At 38.2% G+C, this 19,683-nt stretch overlaps 1 pseudogene; it reads left to right on the forward strand.

The window, feature by feature from the left end:
* The window catches only part of LOC126068737 (uncharacterized), an 87,925-nt pseudogene extending 80,543 nt beyond the window's left edge, over positions 1–7,382 (forward strand).
* The last annotated feature ends 12,301 nt before the right edge of the window (positions 7,383–19,683 follow it).

The raw sequence follows: 19,683 nt of genomic DNA on the forward strand, positions 1-19,683 counted from the left end.
TTTCCTCATTTAGTGTAGCGCTATTTTTTTCCTCAAGGCAAAAATGTTCTGTGTAAATAACCTGATGTCCTGTGAGTTATAAGATTTTCCTCTCTGGCTTGTGAAAATCAGAATTATTTTCAGCCCCATGCAAACTCTGAATATTGTTGCCTCTAATACTCTTTTAGTGTTTTCTCCCTAGGCTGGGGTAGTTGCCTCACAAGCATGTGGTGATAAATAATTAACTGGAGACTGAAAAGGGGCCTTCCACAGTCTCTGGAGCTTTCTTTTTTTTTATATGCAACTCTATTCTTTACGGTAATCCTTCTAGTGGTTTCCGAGGACTTAAAACTCTGTCTCCTCAAGTAAGGGACACTCCTGGGCTCTGCATGAATTCCTTCTTATCTGTGCTACAGCCTAGAAACTAACTCTAGGCAGTGAGATGGGACAATCATAATGCTCAACTCATTTGTGCTTGCTGTGGATCATTGTCTTTGTTGCTTGAAAACCAACATCTTGAAAATTGATGTTTGACGAATGTTGTCTGGCTTATTAGTTATTTCAGGAGGGAAGAGTAAATCTGGTCTCTGTTACTCCAACTTGATTGGAAGTGAAACTCCTGTGTCCCTCTTTTACAAATGAGCTTTATAGAGTATGATTTATGTAAATAAAATTCTGCCATTTAAATTGTACTATTTGATGAATTTTGATACACACACATACACGCATATATATATATAAATAAAATCTCCACCATGACAATCAAGACATAGAATATTTTAATTGCTTAAAATGTTACTTTGTACTGCTTTCTTGTCAGTCCTCTCAAACTCCACTCCCAAGAAGCTACTATTCAGCTTTCTATCACTGTAGATTAAATTTGTCCTTTCTAGAATCTCTTATGGAGCAAATCATAGTCTATATGTAATCTCCTTTATATGTTTCTTTTTCTCTAGCTTCTTGCTCTGCATTCCTTTTTTCAGAGTTATCCATGTTGTTTTATGTATTGGTAGTGTTTACATTTCTATTGTTGAGTAAGTTTCCACTATACACATATATCAAAATTTTTTAAAATTCATTAACCTGTCAATGAGCGTTTCGTTTGTCATCCTTTTTGACACGTCCCTATCATTCTTTGAGAACTTCTTTACTTTACGGCACAATAAGGTGTTTCAAGTTCATCTTATACTTTCTTGCCCCAGACCTGTAGCCAACACTTTCTCTAATGAGACCTGGTTCCTTTTAGTGGAAAATGGTATTAAGAAACCAATATCTGATCACTAAGGGTGCTCATTGCATCTATATTTATTTCTGTTCTTAATTGCTCTCTGGATGGTTCTGACTCATGGTAACCCCATATAAAATACAAGGAAACATTGTCCAGTCCTGTGCCACCTTCACAATAATTGGTATGTTCATGTCCATTGTTGCAGCCACTGTGCTTTATGAATGCCTTCCAACCTAGTGAACTCATCTCCCAGTACTATATCAGACAATACTCTGTTGTTATCCTTTGGATTTTCTTTGGCTAATTTTTGGGACATAGCTTGCTAGGCTTTTCTTCCCAGGTTGTCGTAGTCTGGAAGCTCTGCTGAAACCTGTCCACCGTGAGTGACCCTGCTGGAATCTGATGCTTCCAGAGTCCTAACAACACTCAAGCCACCATAGTATGACAAACTGACTGATGGGTGGTGAATATCCATTTCTATGTCTATCAAAATATGAATTCAAATGTGTGACTTCGCACTGATGCTCCCAGTTCTAGATTTATTCTAGGTATCCCCCTTAATATAAGTGTATTTTCCTTCTTTTTCTGACATTGAGAAAGAAACCTAGCTTCCATCTTCTTCAATATCCCTGTATGTAATCAATCTTTTAAACATAATAGCTACATTCTTGGCTGCCTCCAGTAATTTTTTTAATATAGAAAGTAAAAGGAAAGAATAGAACATAAAATGAAAGAAAGAAAAGGGAAGTATGATGGTTAATAATATCTGTCAACTTCACTAGGCTACGATTTTCAGTGGTTTGGCAGACACTATGTAATCACCTTCCATTTTGTGATTTGATGTGAGCATCCAATCTGTTGAAAGTGGAGTTTCCTTGGGGGCATAGCCAGCCTCCAATATATAAACGGATGTCCTGGCAAAGCCCATGTTCTTTCTCAACACTGCACTCCTCTTATTGCCTGACTAATGATTCTTAAGACATCAGCCTGAAAGAGCCTCTGGCCTGCTGACTGACTTAGAGATTTTGAATTTGCCAACCCCAGCAACACCATGAGCTGGTAGAGGCCTCCAGCCTGTCACCTGACCTATAGATTTTCTATTTATCCACTCCTGCAACCACGTGAACCTTCAGAGGTCTTCAGCCTGCTGCCTGATCCATGGATTTGGGACTTGCCAGCCCCCACAATTGTGTGAACCATAGCCTCAAAACTGCACAAGCCATTGGCTTGAAAGTAAATTTCTTTCTATATATCTATGGAGCCCTGGTGGCATGGTGGTTAAGTGTTGGCTGCTAATCAAAAGGGTGGCAGTTCAAATACACTAGCCACTCCTTGAAAACCCTATGGGGCAGTTCTACTTTGTCCTATAGGGTAGCTATGAGTCAGAATTGACTCCACGGCAATGAGTTTGATTTTTTTTTTTGGATATACGTCTATATAGACTTCACTGGTTTTGCTCCTCTAATGGTTCTAGAGGAAAAAAAAAATCTTAAGGATGAGTTTTCTGAGTTGATTCTCAAGTCTGGCTAGACTTAAAGGCACTAATGCTTCTATTTACAGTAGAAAAAAATAGAGGGCACTGTTAATACTAATACACAAAATATAACCACCATTGGATCAAGTATCTATAAGAGGCAAGGCTCTGGGTGATTGTGTATTTGGTACCTTTCAGTATTTTTGTCAAACTGAGAAGTATAATGAAGTTGGCTAGTTGGTTCTACTTTCACTAAACAAAGTAGAGAAAAAAAAAGGATGACATCAGGAATTCATACTCCCAGATAAAGCGAGACATAAAAGACCTGAAAGTTCCTATTTGTGCCCTGAAAGAAAGCCTTATTTCTTGTAGTAACAGAGCTGGTATTGCCAAAAAACAAACCTAGAGTGTTATCCTCAGAGTGGCTGAATTACAAAGCCAATTGAATTCACAAACTCGAATACTGTCTAAAGTTAAAGTGAGGGCATTGATTGGGAAGAAATAGGATCCTGAAGGGATGGGAATATATGGGCATATACTCTTGAAGTTGGGGACACTGAGCACCTAAATTCTGTTGAATAGCAACTGTCAAAAGAACCAGCCCTCTCACTCCTTTGTGAAGAGATTACTCCAGATTTGACTGCTAAGCCACCTTGCTCAGTAAAACTAACACTTCCACCCCCACCTGATGAGATTAACCCAGCTGTGTCTGAAAAGTCCTTGTGTGAGACATTGCCTGAGGTGGCACGTGGGACATTTCCTGGGGCATCACTTGAGGCAGATTTTTCTAATATGTACAAACAGAAACCTGGGGAATATGTGTGGGATAATGGTGCAAGGAACATAAAATTGGATCGGTCTGAGTTTATTGATATGGATCCATTAAGCACAGATTCTTTATTCAGCGTTTTAGCTAGAGAGATTAGAAAAGGATCTAATAATTTATTTGGCTGGTTGACTGAAATGCGGACCAAATGAACAAGTGAAGTTGAAATGCCAGAACTACCTTGGTATACTGTAGAAGAAGGTTTTTAAAAGCTTAGAGACACTGGAATGTTAAAGTGAATTTTTTAGGTTGGACCCACAGAATCAACCACGGAGTGTCCAGAGGACACGCCTTTCACCACAGCTCTGAGGAGCAAATTTGTGAAGGGAGCCCCAGAATCCTTGAAGACTGCTGTGATTGCTCCTCTGCCTAGGTCAGATATTACAGTGGGAGCTGCCTAACTGAATTAAGACACCTAACTACAATGGGGCTCATTGGATCCCTGGGTGGTAGGAGTCAAGTGGCAGCACTTAGTCGTCAAAGATAAGGTGTGAATAGTTACTGTAATGGACAGCACAGTCAAAGCAGGAATCAAACTAATCTGACTCTCATGAACTTATGGCATTGGCTACTTAGTCCTGGTGTCCCTAGGAGAGAAATAGGAGGAAAACCTACTGAATAGTTCCTTGATCTTTACAAGTAGAAGAATTCTAGGTCAAGAGAATGGCAGTCTAACTTGAATCACCAAAATAGAGAGTCATAACCGCTTAATCAATTCCCAGACTTGAGCCTGTTTACTGACCCTCAACCCCGTGGATGAAGGGGAGGCTGGGTCCCATTAAGGAAGGACCCCACTACACTGCCAAAAGTTTATACTGTTAATCTTTCTACCAGACTTCCCCAGTGGGATCTATGACATTTTATGGGAGTAACCATTTACTGGGAAAAAGGAAATAATAAGACTTTTTGAGGATTACTTGAAACTGACCCTGAACTGACACTAATTCCGGGAGACCCAAAATGTCGCTTTGGCCAACCAGTCAGAGTACGGGTATATTGTGGTCATGTTATTAACCGAGTCTTAACCCACGTCCAACTGGCAGTAGGTCCAGTGTGTCCCCAAGCCCATCCTGTAGTGATTTCCCCAGTTCCAGAATGCATAATTGGAATAGACATACTCAGTAACTGGCAGAACCCTCGCGTTGGATCCCTAACATGTGGAGTAAGGGCTATTATGGTATTAAAGGCCAAGTGGAAGTCATTAGAACTGCCCCTACCTAGGAAAATAGTAATCCAAAAACAATACTGCATTCTTGGAGGCATTGTAGAGATCAATGCCAACATCAAGGACTTGAAGGACTCAGGGGTGGTACTTCCTACCACATCCCCATTCTTCTCATCTATTTTGCCCAGTGCAGAAGACAGCTGAATCTTGGAAAATGACAGTAGACTATTGTAAACTCAGTTAAGTGGTAAATCCACTTGCAGCTGCTGTTTCAGATGTGGTTTCATTGCTTGAGTAAATTAATATATCTCATGGTTTCTGGTACACAGCTATTGATCTGGCCAATGCTTTTTCTAGATTCCTGTTTGTAAAGACCATCAGAAACAGACCTTCAGCTGGCAAGGTCGTCAATACACCTTCACTGTCCTGCATTAGGGGTATACCAACTCTCCAGCCCTGCGTCATAATTTAGTACACAGGTACCTTGATCACATTTCCCATCCACAAGACTTCACACTGGTCCATTACACTGATGACATTTTGCTGATTGCAGTTAGTAAGGAAGAAGTATCAATGATTCTGAATTTATTGATAGAGGGTGGAGAATTAACCAGACAAAAACTCAGGCTTCTTCCACTTCAGTGAAATCTCTAGAGAGCCAGTAGTATGGGGCTTGTTGAGATATTCCTTCTAAAGTGAAGAATAAGTTATTGCATCTGGCCCATACTACAACTAAAAAAGAGGCACAATGCCTGATTGACTTCTATGGATTTTGGAGACAACATATCCCTCATTTGGGTGTGCTACTCTAGCATATTTATTAGAGTGGGGCCCAGAACAAGAGAAGGATCTGCAACAGGTCTAGCCTGCCGTGCAAGCTACCTTGCCACTTGAGCCATATGATTCGGCTGATCCAATGGTGCTGGAACGGACAGTGCCAGAGAAAGATGTTTTTGAAGTCTTTGGCAAACCTCTATTGGTGAATCACTAAGAAGATGCTTAAGATTTTGGAGTAAAGCCCTGCCATCCTCTACAGATACCTACTGTCCTTTTGAGAAACAGCTTTTGGCTTGTTACTGGGCCTTAATAAAGACTGAATGCTTAGCCATGAGTCACCACATTACCATGTGGCCTGAGCTGCCCATAATGAACTAGGTTTTGTCTGACTCACAGAGTCATAAATTTGGATGTGCACTGCAGCACCCCATCATTGAATGCAAATGGTATATATGAGATCAAGTTCGAGTAGGACCTGAGGGCACAAGTAAGTTACATGAGGAAGTGGTCCAAATGCCCATGGTTCCTACTCCTGTCACATTACCTTCCCTCTCCCGGTATGCACCTATGACCTCATGGGGAGTTATTTATGATCAGTTGACTGAATAAGAGAAACTTGAGCCTGATTTACAGATGGTTCTGTGTGATATGGAGGCATCACTTGAAAGTGGACAGTTGCAGCACTGCAGCCCCTCTATGGGACTTCCCTGAAGAACAGTGGTAAAGGGAAATCCTCCCAATAGGCAGAACTTCGAGCAGTGCACCTGATTGTTCTTTTTGCTTGGAAGGAGAAATGGCCAGATGTGTGATTATGTACCTAATCATGGGCTGTTACCAATGGCTTGGCTGGATGGTCAGGGACTTGGAAGGAACATGATTGGAAAATTGGTGACAAGGATGTATGGGGAAGAGGTATGTGAATAGACCTCTCTGGATGGGCCAAAGAAGTGAAGATATTTGAAACTTATGTGAGTGCTCACCAAAGGGTGACCTCAGCAGAGGAGGATTTTAACAGCCACGTGGATAGGATGATGTGTTCTGTGGATAAGAGTCAGCTTTTTTCCCCAGTCACTCTTGTCATTTCACAATGGGCTCATGAACAAAGTATGCATCGTGGCAGTGTTGGAGGTTATGCATGGGCTCAGCAACATGAATTTCCACTCACCACAGCCATCTTGACTACAGCCACTGCTGAGTGCCCAATCTGCCAACAGCAGAGACCAACACTGAATCCCCAATACGGCATCATTCCTTAGGGAAATCAGCCAGCAACCTGGTGGCAGGTTGATTACATTGGACCACTTCCATCATGGAAAGGGCAACTTTTTGTTCTTACTAGGATAGACACTTACTCTGGATATGAATTTGCTTTCCCTGCGTGGAATGCTTCTGCCAAGACTACCACCCAGGGACTTACAGAATGCCTTACTTACCATCATGGTATACCACACAGCATTGCCTCTGATCAAGGAACTCACTTCATAGCAAATGAAGTGCAGGAATGGGTCCATGATCATGGAATTCACTGGTCTTACCATGTTTCCCATTATCCTGAAGCAGCTGGCTTGATAGAATGATAGAATATGCTTTTAAATACAAAGTTACAGTGCCAGATGATTGGCAATACCTTGCAGTGCTGGGGTAATGTTCTCCAGAAGTCTGTATATGCTCTAAATTAGCATCCAGTTCGGCACTGGGACATGGCGTTGTTTCTCCCACAGTGAGGATTCATGGGTCCAAGTATCAAGGGGTGGAAATGGGAGTGGCCCCACTCACTATTACCCTTGGCGAACCACACATAAAATTTTTGCTTACTAGTCCCAGGTGTCTATGCTCTGAGGGATCTAGAGGTCTTAGTTTCAAAGAAAGGAAGGCTCCCAACAGGAAATACAACACTGATTCTATTGAACTGGAAGTTAAGAATGTCATCTGACCACTTTGTGCTCCTCATGCCTCTGGATCAATGGGCAAAGAAGGGAGCCACCATATTGGCTGGTGTGATTGATCCTGATAACCAAGGGGATATTGGATTGATATAGCATAATGGAGGTAAAGAAGAGTATGTCTGGAATACAGGAGATCACTTAGGTTGTGTCTTAGTACTACCATGCCCTGTGATTAAAGTCAATGGAAAACTACAGCAATCCAATTCCAACTTGACTACTAATGGCTCACATCCACATGTTTAAGACACCCCGCCATGACCAGCTAAGGTGCTTGCTGAGGGCAAAGGGAATACAGAATGGGTGGTAGAAGAATGTGGTTCTAAATATCACCTACAATGATGTGTCCAGTTGCAGAAATAAGAACTGTAATTGTTATTAATATTTCTTCCTTGTTTTGTTATATGTGTTCATATACATGTCTTTATACTAAAAATCTTTTCTTTCTTGCCTCCCTTACCCTTACTTATTATAAAATACAAGATGTAAACAGTGCTAGTGCATTTTTGGCTGTACACATGTTAGTTGTATCATGTTAGAAGCAAGTATGAGTTTATAATTATCTTTATTTAGAGATTATGTATGGAGGTATGCATGGGTGCCAGGTTGAAAAGTGGTGTATTGTGATGGTAAATATTTCATGTCAAATTGGCTAGGCTATGATTCTCAGTGTTTTGGCAGACACTATGTAATCACCTTGCATTTTGTGATCTGACATGAGCAGCCCATCAGTTGAAAAGGGAGTTTCCATGGGTTTGTCCCCTGCCTCTTGAATATAAATGAATGTTCTGGCAAACCTCACTCTCTTTCTTGACCCTATTCTTGTCTTGTCACCTGACCTCTGGTCCCTGCTGACTGACCAACAACCCCATGAGCCAGAAGAGGCCTCCAGCCTGATGACTGAGCTGCAGATTTTGGGTTCTTCAGCCCCTGAAACCATGTGAGCCATCAGAGGTCTTCAGCTTGTTGTCTGACCCATGGATTTGAGACTTACCAGGCCCACAATTGCGTGAGCCATTTCTTCACAATTACATGACTCAGTTCCTTGAAGTAAATTTATCTGTATACGCTTAACTGGTTTTTCCCCTCTGGAGACCACAGACTAAGACAGGAAGAGAAGGCAAATTTTTTTTTTTGTTTGCAAATTTATTTAGTATGCCCTAAGAACCATGGTAAGGATCCCTGGTGGTGCAGTGGATGAGTGCTTGGATGATAACTGAAAGATCAGCAGTTTGAACAAATCAACTGCTCCCCAGGAGAAAGGTATGGCAGTCGACTTCTGTAAAGATTACAGCCTTGGAAACCCTATGGGGCAGTTCTACTCTGTCATATCAGGTCACTATGAGTCCAAATTGACTCAGCGGCGATGGGGTCAATGATTAAGAACCATAGTGAGTGCCTAAAATAAGTACTTATTTTATTTCATTTATACTTTGAATTATTTCATCTGATTTACTCTTAGTAAGTAATTTACATGAGCATGGAAATGCCTGTGGAAAGGGTGATTTTGTTAGTTATGGTGGTATTCTGTATTTTATGCTTATTTCCTTTTGTCTTATTTTACCCTGTGATTAATCCTACCTGTTATTCCCAGTAAAACCTGTTACAGATTGAAAAAATGGGAAAGTTTCCACGAGATATGGAAAGAATCTTGGAGTAGGTGTCAGGAGATCTTGGATCAAGCCTAGCACTCTTCTATGTGACCTTGATGAACCACATAGTCACCCACTTTTCTAGGCCTTGGTTAGCGTTAGGCTAAATTATCTCAAAGGCTCTTTTAGTTCTAATAGTGTATGACTCCCTGTGTAGAAAAATATATGATGCTCTGACTTCAATAATTCATCTAATTTTCCACTTTTTAAATATTTGAGGTGATCAATGCACATTGTAAAGAATCACATTTGTCATGTAACACTTATGTCATTGTTCAATTTCAATTTGCTTAGGCTAAATGGACATATTTTAACACTGTTTTCATGGTGCCGTAAAAACTAGTTAAAAGTCAAAAATTCAATCAACTAGTTGTTTCTCTGCATTTGCTTAATGCATAATTTGCAAAATTTTCACTAAATTGACTTGTTTTGTCATGGGGTAGATATTGTCATAATCTGTTATAAAACATGATAAAAACCAAAAATAAGATATTAATTATATTCAACAAACATTTATTGAACACCCATTTTTTTTTCAGATACTCTTGTAGATTCTATAAGAAATAGATAAGCATGAGAGATGGTATCTGCCCTCAAGAAACTTCCATTCTGTTAGGGGAGATAAAACAAGAATATGTTTTAAGCAAACTCAGGGATACACAGCAATTTTTAACCCTGAGTTTTTACTCTCAGATTTAAAATGTTGGGCACACCAAAACTTTTCTTATAGAAAACAATCGCACCCAATTTTTGATGATAAATTCTGTCTTAGTTTGCTAGTGCTGCCATAAAAAAAAATACCACAAGTGGGTGACTGTTAAGAACAGCAATTTACTTTTTTAACTGTTCTACACACAATAAATCCAAATCAGTATCTTGGCTGTGTTGATTCCTTCTGAAGGCCTCTCTCCCAATTTCTGGTGTATGTAGGCAATTCTTGGCATCCTTACGCTTGTGCGTGGGTACTTTCATGGCATCTATCTTCCCCCTGTGTGGTGTCTTTGTATCTTTTCTGCTATTTTTACAAGACACCAATTAGAAGTGATCAGATTAAGGAATCATCCTACTCTAGTATGAACTTATTAACATAAAAAAAAAAACATAACAAAAACAAAAACCTTATTTCCAAACTGGGTCATATTTGCAGGTACAGAGTTTAGGACTCCAATTCATATTTTGAGAGGATAAATTTTAATCTATAACAAGCCAAATAAATTTTATTAAATGACTCATTTTAGAATTTATTTTAGGTTTTGTGTTTGTGGCAAAGTTGTGTTAGGAAACAGAAGTTGTAGTTTCAGCCTTCCAATATGATAAGGGGTAAGTCATCTCATTATGTTTATCCTCAGTTTCCTTTGTTTCGAGTGTGTTCATAATTGCTTGTTGAAGCATTTTTTATTACGGCTGCTTTAAAATTCTTGTCAGATAATTACAACATCTTGGTCATCTCGACATCTGTTGATTGTTTTTTCTTATTCAAGTTTAGAGGAGTAATTTTCAATTTTATCTTGGACACTGTGGATATTATGCTATGAGACTATGTATCCCATTTAAGTCTTATGTTTTAGCAGAGCTCCTCTCACATTACGCAAATGGGGGAAAAGAGTGTATAGTCCCATTGTTGCCAGACATGGGTGGAAGTCCAGGTTTCCCACTCAGACTCAACTGATGCTGTGAGGGAGAGGAGACACCTCATTACCATTGGTAGGGGAGGAAGTCCAGCCACCACTCTCAGCCTCTGATGACACTACCCTGATGTGGGAGGAGCAGGGGTGCTTCCACACTACTGATTGTGAGTGAAACTTTAGGCTCCTCATTTGGCCTCTGCTGATGCCACTGGGAAGGGGTGGAGTGCCTGCTTACTGCTAAAGGGGGTGGACGTCCAGTGTTCCCACTTGGCCTCCATTGACACTATGCGAAGGCTGAAGGATACCTCAAAATCATTGGGTGGGGATGGATACCCAGGCTCCCTCTTCTGCCTCTGCTGATGTTGGGGGAGTGTGAAGAGAACTCTCCCTCAACCCCTGTGGTGCTTGTCTGGAGCAAAGCTGGTATTGTTGAAAAGGTTTTTGTCTTGCTAGCCTACACCTTTCCTGGTCTTTTGCTTAGAGAGAGAAAATTTTTCTTAGGACTTTTATTTCTCTGTACCCATTAGTGTTTGTGAGTTATTGGTTTCTCTAGTACTAAGTCTGAGATATAAAAGGAAAACCCAGGGAACTCACTGCTGTGTTCTTCTTCAGGTCCCAAGGTCCTTAGCCAGTCTGTCTTACCTCCAACTTCTGGACTCTTCATATGTTTGTTTTATATATAAAGCTTAGGGTTTTTAACTGTGTTCAGTGGAAAAATCTACTCCATCTTGTCTGAAATAGAAAGTCCTCATGCTCAGTTTCTGAAACCTGTAAAGTGGGAATAAAGTAACACTAGTACCAGACTACCTAGTATATATTTGTTTTAAGTCAGCTTTATTGAGGTAAATTATGAATCCACCTATTTTGAGTGTATAGTTTGATGAGTTTGGCAAAAGTATATGGTAATATAACCACCACCACAATCATGATATACATTACCCAAAACAACTTTCGTTTGTTCCACTTTGTTGTCAATCCCTCAGTCCCATCTCTAATCCCATGCAAACCTTCTGCCTTCTGTAACTATAGATTTTTTTTTCTGTTCTAGCACTTTAAATACAAGAAATCATTCAGTATGTACCATTTTGTGTCTGACATCTTTTGCACAGCATAAAGTTTTTTGAGATTTAGCCATGTTGTGTATCTTTAGGTAATTCCTTTCATTGCCAGGTAGTATTCCATTGTATGGTTATACCATAGATTGTTTATCCATTTATTGGTTGATGGGCATTTGGGAACTTTGGTGATTATAAATAAGGCTACTGTGAACATTCGCATACAAGTCTTTGTATGAACTTAAGTTGTCATTTCTCTTGGGTAAACACCTAGGAGTGGGATTTCTGGGTTATATGTTAAACAAAGGGTGTATGTTTAACTTTATAAGAATCTGCCAAGCTCTTTTGCTAATATGATTTTGGAAGGATCATGTATTATGAAAAATTAATTTATAAACTCCAGTGTAATGCAACTGCAATGTTGTAATAAACATTACATTTTCAAACCTTTCTAAATACAATTTTTCAATAAGCCTTTGTCTATAGACAAGAATAACCAACTTTTCTAAACCTCTGCCAAGACTGCTGGACCACAGTGTGTCAATTGAACTAAAAATTTAGGTTTGAATGGCTCTGTTGCAGTGTCCACTGATACATACAATGCTTATCTTGAAAAACTAGCAACACAAAATTTCCCTTGTAGTGCTTATTTTAAAATGCATTATTTGGGAAATTTGCACTTTTTACATTATTGTCTGGTGGGGAATCAATGCTGACAAATACTAAGTTTTCTTATATTTATTTAAATTATGGCCTGTTTATATTATGCCATTAGAGAAAAATTTTCTTCCTTTTATTTTTTATATCTTATCTACTTTCAAAAGGATCTGAGGAAATTTACAGAATTAATAGTAGTGTGATGCGTCATCAGTTTATTGTACTGTGGGGGCTTGTGTGTTGCTGTGATGCTGGAAGCTATGCCACCGGTATTCCAATACCAGCAGGGTCACTCATGATGGAAAAAATGATGAAGTAAAAGAGCTGAACAGAAGATTTCGAAGGGCAGCTGGAGAAGACAAAGAGAAGTAGTTTGATGACATGTGCAAAGACCTGGAGATAGAAAACCAAATGGGAAGAACATGCTTAGCATTTCTCAAGCTGAAAGAATTGAAGAAAACATTAAAGCCTCGAGTTGCAATATTGAAGGATTCTACAGGGAAAGTATTAAACGACACAGAAAGCATCAAAAGAAGATGGAAGGAAAACACAGAGTGTCCACACCAAAAATAATTGGTCTATGTTCAACCATTTCAGTAGGTAACGTAAGAACAGGAACCGATGGTACTGAAGGAAGAAGTCCAAGGTGCACTAAAGGCATTGGTGAAAAACAAGGCTCCAGGAATTGACAGAATTCCAACTGAGATGTTTCAAAAAGTAGATGCAGAGCTGGAAGTGCTTACTCATCTATGCCAAGAAATTTGGAAGACAGCTACCTGTAATCCAACCTAATGCGGAAATTATCAAACAATATTATTAGTATAACATGCAAGCAAAATTTTGCTGAAGATCTTTCAAAAGCAGCTGCAGAAGTATATAGACATGGAACTGCCAGAAATTCAAGCCAGATTTAGAAGAAGACATGGAATCAGGGATATCATTGTGGATTCCTGACTGAAAGCAGAGAATACCAGAAAGACGTTTACCTGTGTTTTATTGATTATGCTAAAGCATTTGGCTGTGTGGGTCATAACAAATTATAGATAATATTTCCGAGAATGGGAATCCCAGAACACTTAATTGTGCTAATGAGGAAACTGTACATGGATGAAGAGGCAGTCGTTCAAACAGAACAAAGGGATACTGCTTGGTTTAAAGTCAAGAAAGGTGTTTGTCAGGATTGTATCCTTTCACCATACCTATTCAATCTGTATGCTGAACAAATAATCAGAGAAGCTGGACTCTGTGAAGAAGAACGGGACATCAGGATTGGAGGAAGACTCATTAACAACCTTCGTTATGCAGATGACACAACTTTGCTTGCTGAAAGAGAAGACTTGAAGCACTTACTGATGAAGATCAAGGACCTCAGCCTTCAATATGAATTACCCCTCATCATAAAGAAAAGAAAAATCCTCACAATTGGACAAACAAGCAACATCATGATAAACAGATAAAAGACTAAGGTTGTCAAAGATTTCATTTTACTTGGATTCACAATCTACACCCCTTGAAGCAGCAGTCAAGAAATCAAAAGACACATTGCATTGGGCAAATCGGCTGCAAGAGATCTCTTTAAAATGTTAAAAAGCAAAGATGTCACCTTAAGAACTAAGGTGCACCTGACCCAAGCCAAGGTGTTTTCAATGGCCTCATATGTATGTGAAAGCTGGACAATGAATAAGGAAGACCGAAGAATTGACACTTTCGAATTGTGGTGTTGGCGAAGAATATTGAATATACTAAATCCACTGCCGTCGAGTCAATTCCAACTCATAGTGACCCTATAAACCAGAGTAGAACTGCCCGACAGAGTTTCCAAGGAGCGCCTGGAGGATTAGAACTGCTGACCTCTTGGTTAGCAGCCATAGCACTTAACCACTACGCCACCAGGGTTTCCACTGAATATACAATGGACTGCCAAAAGAACAAACAAATCTGTCTTGGAAGAAGTACAACCAGAATGCTCCTTGGAAGAAAGGATGGTGAGACTGCGTCCCACATACTTTGGACATATTGTCAGAAGGGATCAGTCCCTGGAGCAGGGCATCATGCTTGTTAAAGTGGAGGGTCACCAAAAAAGAGGAAGACCCTCAAGGAGGTGGACTGACACAGTGGCTGCAACAGTGAGCTCAGGCATAGCAACAATTTTGAGTGTGGCATAGGACTGGGCAGTGTTTCCTTCTGTTGTGCATAGGGTCCCTATGAGTTAGAAATGATCAACGGCACCAAACAACAACAAGAACAATAGTAGTGCAATAAAAGAATAATTAAGTATAAAAATAGAACAAGAAGATATGACGGGGATTAGGAAATCATACCTTTTGAGAAGTTGAAAACTGTATCTTACCGTTTCTTTCATTTCAAGGATGTCCATGAACTTAAATAGCTCCTGATTTAAAATCTGTGAACCATCAAACATTTAAGGATTTTAGGCAACTTGTAATGCATTTTTCACTCTGAGAGAATGTTGTTAACTACCTTCTTAGCAACTTCCCCAAATATTTCTTTCTATCTGGAGGGAGTAGAGGGGCAGCTTGTCAAAAAAGTAAGAACACTGAGTTTGGAATTAGGTGAAACTTTTTTTTTAATGATAATATCTTATCTTGCAGGATACTTGTGAAGATTAAATGAGATAATGCATGTAAACCACTTAGTACACTGTCTAGAACATGGTAGGTACCTAACAAATACTCTTTTTCTTCTTCTTGCAAACAGAATTCCTTTCCTTTAGTTAGGTGTCACCAGTAGACCCTAGCTCCGGGGGCATGGTTGACTTAATTGCTAAGGGTAAGTTCTCAAAATCTGGTCTTCACTGGCCAGGATCTCTCACCTCCTACCCTAACTATAGGCTATTTTTTGACTTGTCTATTCTTTGGTTTTTGCTGTTTAGCTCATTTGATCCTTTTCCCTTTTTCTGCTCCCATTATAGGCCCCACTCACAGCCTAGCCTGTGTTCCTGTCTTAATGCCTGTCACGCCCATCTTATTATCTCTCAGTTTTTTAGAGAGTGACCTCAGCATATTTTATGGCCAAGCACTAGACACTCCCAAATGAATTAGAGGTGCAACCCTATCTTTCAGCAGCTTCCCTAGAGTTTTTGCATCTTCAGCCCATAAACATGCTTTCTGCTGTAAATACGGATCTTCCGTTGATACCCACATCATCCTCACCAAACATTGTCTATCACTAGCATTCCTCCAGCTGCCTTAATTGTAGTGATATGTGTTAGTAAACAAATAAACAAAAACAAGCAAAACAAAAACATAGAATCCAAACCAAGAGCTTATAAATAAATGCCAGATTTTTTTTTTTACTGACTTTTTCTGGAACTCACTTGAGGCTAGCTGGTGATGTGACTCTGAGATATGATGCACTGCTTAGGTATTTGCATAGGTTGTAAGAGGTATTGATCCGTAATGTGTAAGGAAAACCTCGCATGACCCCTGTCTAACGTTCAGACCAATCTGTGCCTAAAACATACGGGTGTTGATATTTTTGTGCATCTCTATTTTTATTGCTAAATTAGGTTCCTCGTGTGGCCTTAGTACAGCAGTATCTTCCAAAGTATGTAATTTCTCACATTCTCCTTCACTGCCACTATTTCTAAGACCTCTAATTATGGCCATCCTCTGTCACTATTCTGTTTATGATGTTGTTATAGGTTTTGCTGGTCCATAGAATAATGTGAAAAGCAAGAGGCATTTTGGCTTTCTGGAAAATTCTGGGACCAATGAGGCCTGCATGATGTGCTTGGTCTTCAGTCACAGTTTGCAATGATGCAGTATGTATCTAATAAATTTTTTATATCATTTTTATTGTAGTAAAAATACATATAACAAAATTTGACATTTTTGTCCTTTTTAAGTGTACAGTTCAGTGGTATTAATTACATCTCTAATATTGTACAATCATCACTATTATCTATTTCCAAGATTTTCCATTACCCCCAACAGAAGCTATGTATCATTAAGGAATAACTTCCCATCTCCTCCCCCCATCTCCTGATAATCTCAAATCTACTTTTTGTCTCTATTAAATTGACTATTCTGGATATTTCATATAAGTGGGATCATATAATATTTGTCCATTTGTGTGGCTTACTTCACTCAGCATAATGTTTTCAATTTCATGCATGTAGTTCCATTCTCAGAACTTCATTTCTCTTCATGGTTGAATAATATTCTATTGTATGTATACACCTAATTTTGTTTACCATTCATCTGTTGATGGACAATTGGGTTTTTGTTTCCACTTTTGGCTATTGTGAATAATGCTGCAATAAACATTGGTGTACACGTTTCTGATTGAGTCCCTGCTTTCAAGTCTTTAGGTATATATCTAGAAGTGAGATTTTGGATCTTAACCTAATTTTATATTTCACTTTTTGAGGAACTGCCAGACTCTTTAGCACAGCCACTGCATCATTTTACATTTCCACTAACAACACACAAGAGTTCCAATTTCTCCACATTCTCACCAACCTTGTTATATTCCTTTTTTAAAATAATAATAATAAAAAAAACAAACCCAGTAGTATCTAATCGTGGTTTTCATTTACATTTCCCTAATTTCTAATAATCCTTTTTAACAGAAGAAAATTTAATTTAGTGGTATCACTTTGTTTATAAGTCTTTTTGTTCATGATATAAAAATCCTGATACAATTTTCCTATCTCCAAAGACAGAGTTAGTGAAAGGAATTGTTAATATTGAAATGTATTTTTGGTTGGGAAAAGGCACACCATCTCGGGTAGAATTATTAGAATGACAATTGTGAAGAAAAGGTTTCTGGTTATGAGAACTGGATTTACAGTTCTCATTATTATAAATTAACATCCTTTTATTATTTTATTTTATGTTTTTGCTTCAGTGTGGGCAGTGTGAATAGGAACTGGATTTTTTGGAAAACATTTATGAATGAAAGAGAGTGCAATGGAGTTGAGTCCTACTCCTCTTAACTATTTTTTTCCTCTCAGATGAATCAAAATGAACAACAAAACTGTTCATCATGAATTTAATATTTCAATTTTTTTAGACTGAAAGAAAATGTAGGCAAAAATGACCACACATCCTCCTATGCCATCTCTCCCTTAAGGGATAAATAGTACTGAGTTTGATACAAAATAATTCAACAAATATGTACTGATTTTCCACTATAAGCTTTGAGTATGAAAGATAAAGAAATGATGATGATCCATTACATTTTATAGTGTTTTACAGTTTTCAAAGTGCCTGAACATTCTCTCATTTGATTCTCATAATAACTTCATTGTCAATGAGTTTATAGTCATGTTGACTGAAACATGAGTTATGTCTCTACTAGGATGTTCCTTTAAACTTTAAACGGAAATGGAGAGAAACAGAAATAAACATAGCATGAGCAAATATAAAAATTCTAAACTAAATAGAACTCAATTTTTTTTCCATGTAGACACTGTTTAAGAGAAAGATGCAAATGGGGGCAAGAAATGGGAAGATTTTCTATACATTAAAGAAAAAACAACAAGCAAATTTGTAGAATATCGCTTTGTCTACTACATGTTTATATCAGACTCTTAAATCTTTTATATTTACCGTTACATCTGCAACAATAATAATAGAAAGTGAGAACCAATGTTGAGAACATCTCTGATGTTTCAGAAACCTGCTTCAAATATACAATATATGTGTGTGTGTGTATACACTTGTGTGTATGTGTGTGGGTGTGTGTGCACAACTTATCCTCAAAGACAAAAAATTAACTGAAAAGGTGATATATAATGTATGTGGTCTACTAAACTGTGAATTCCCATGAGGACAGGGAATATGTCTTACCCATATTAGTTTATTAATATTTTTTCAACTGCACTATGACACTCAAAGTAAGGTGAAGCATTAAAGAAGCTGTAGAAGCTTTGGGTTGGGCTTTAAGAAACAGGTTGGGAAGGTGAAAAGATTCCAGTGTAAGAGCTATAGGAACAAATCCATCAAGTTGAAAATGAACACAGGATATTCATTTTCTTTTAAAAAACCTGTTCTGACTGGATTATTGTTGAGAGTACCAGAAGATGAGGTTTAGCAGGAATGGTGGGGCTGATTATAGAAAATCCACAGGGAGTCTGAGGAGTTTAAATATCATGATAGGGATTTTTTCCTGGAGAGCAGCTAAAGGCTTTTAATAGAGTATTGACATGATAGAATTAGGAGTGACATAAAGTTCGCATCTCAAAGCATTTGGCAAGTTTTCAATTTTAATTTGCAACCATTACTACCCCAATTTAAACATGTATTTATTTATTTTTCTCTGTAGATGAGTAAAACTAAATGCAGCTAACATCTGTCAAGTTTGCCTGCAAATTACTGAAGTTTGTGATTAAATTTTTTTATAGTTGGCTACAACTTTCGATACTACATACATTACCCTAGGTTTCTTGCTGTGGGTATTCAACTTGTATCATTAATGCTTATTTTTCCTGGTTGTAAAAATAATATATTTTGGGAGGGGGGAAGGGAGTTGTTATGTTGGTAATCTGGAACTTTTCTGTTTTTTTTCATGACAATATTTCTCAAAATGTAGTCTTTACACTATCTACAGAAGAATTACTTGTCATATTTCTCAAAATGCAGATATCTGGCGCCTACTCGCAGACTCAGTAATTCAGAATCTGTAGACGTAGGGCCCATTTGTTTTTTAAACAAGGTTTCCCAGTGATTCTGGTACACTAAGTTTTTAAGAACTCTCACTTCACGTTCTTATATATTGCTTAAACATTTTACAATAAAAATGCATTCATGTGTTTCTTGTGTGAGTAAAAATCTGAATGTCAGTGCATGAAAAAAGCAAAAGAAATTCACTGTGGGAAATTTAGAAAATACAACCTTGAATTAAAAACAAAAATAAAAGCCCCAGTATACGCTTCCACTCACAAATAGACATTGTTAACATTTAGTTGTATTTTCTTTCATTTTTTTTTCTTTATGTGCTTAACTATATCTATGGCACAAAATTTGGATCATATTGGTTATGTCAGTCTGTATATTTATTTTTCACATCTCATCATATTGTAGGACTTCCACAACTTGATAAATTTTTTAAAAATATCATTTAAAGTATATGTAATATTCCATAATAATAACAAAAACATATACAGACCTTACAATATGCCAGGCCCTACTCTTAATCCATCATATAAATTAACTAATTCTTAGAGTAATCCTATGATGTAAATGCTATTATTATCCCATTTTTTATATGACAAAACAAAGGCAGAAAGAGGACAAGTAACTTGTCCAGTCATACTGTTAAGTCAATATTATA

This window comes from Elephas maximus, chromosome X (assembly GCF_024166365.1).
Source record: "Elephas maximus indicus isolate mEleMax1 chromosome X, mEleMax1 primary haplotype, whole genome shotgun sequence".
NCBI lineage: Eukaryota > Metazoa > Chordata > Mammalia > Proboscidea > Elephantidae > Elephas > Elephas maximus.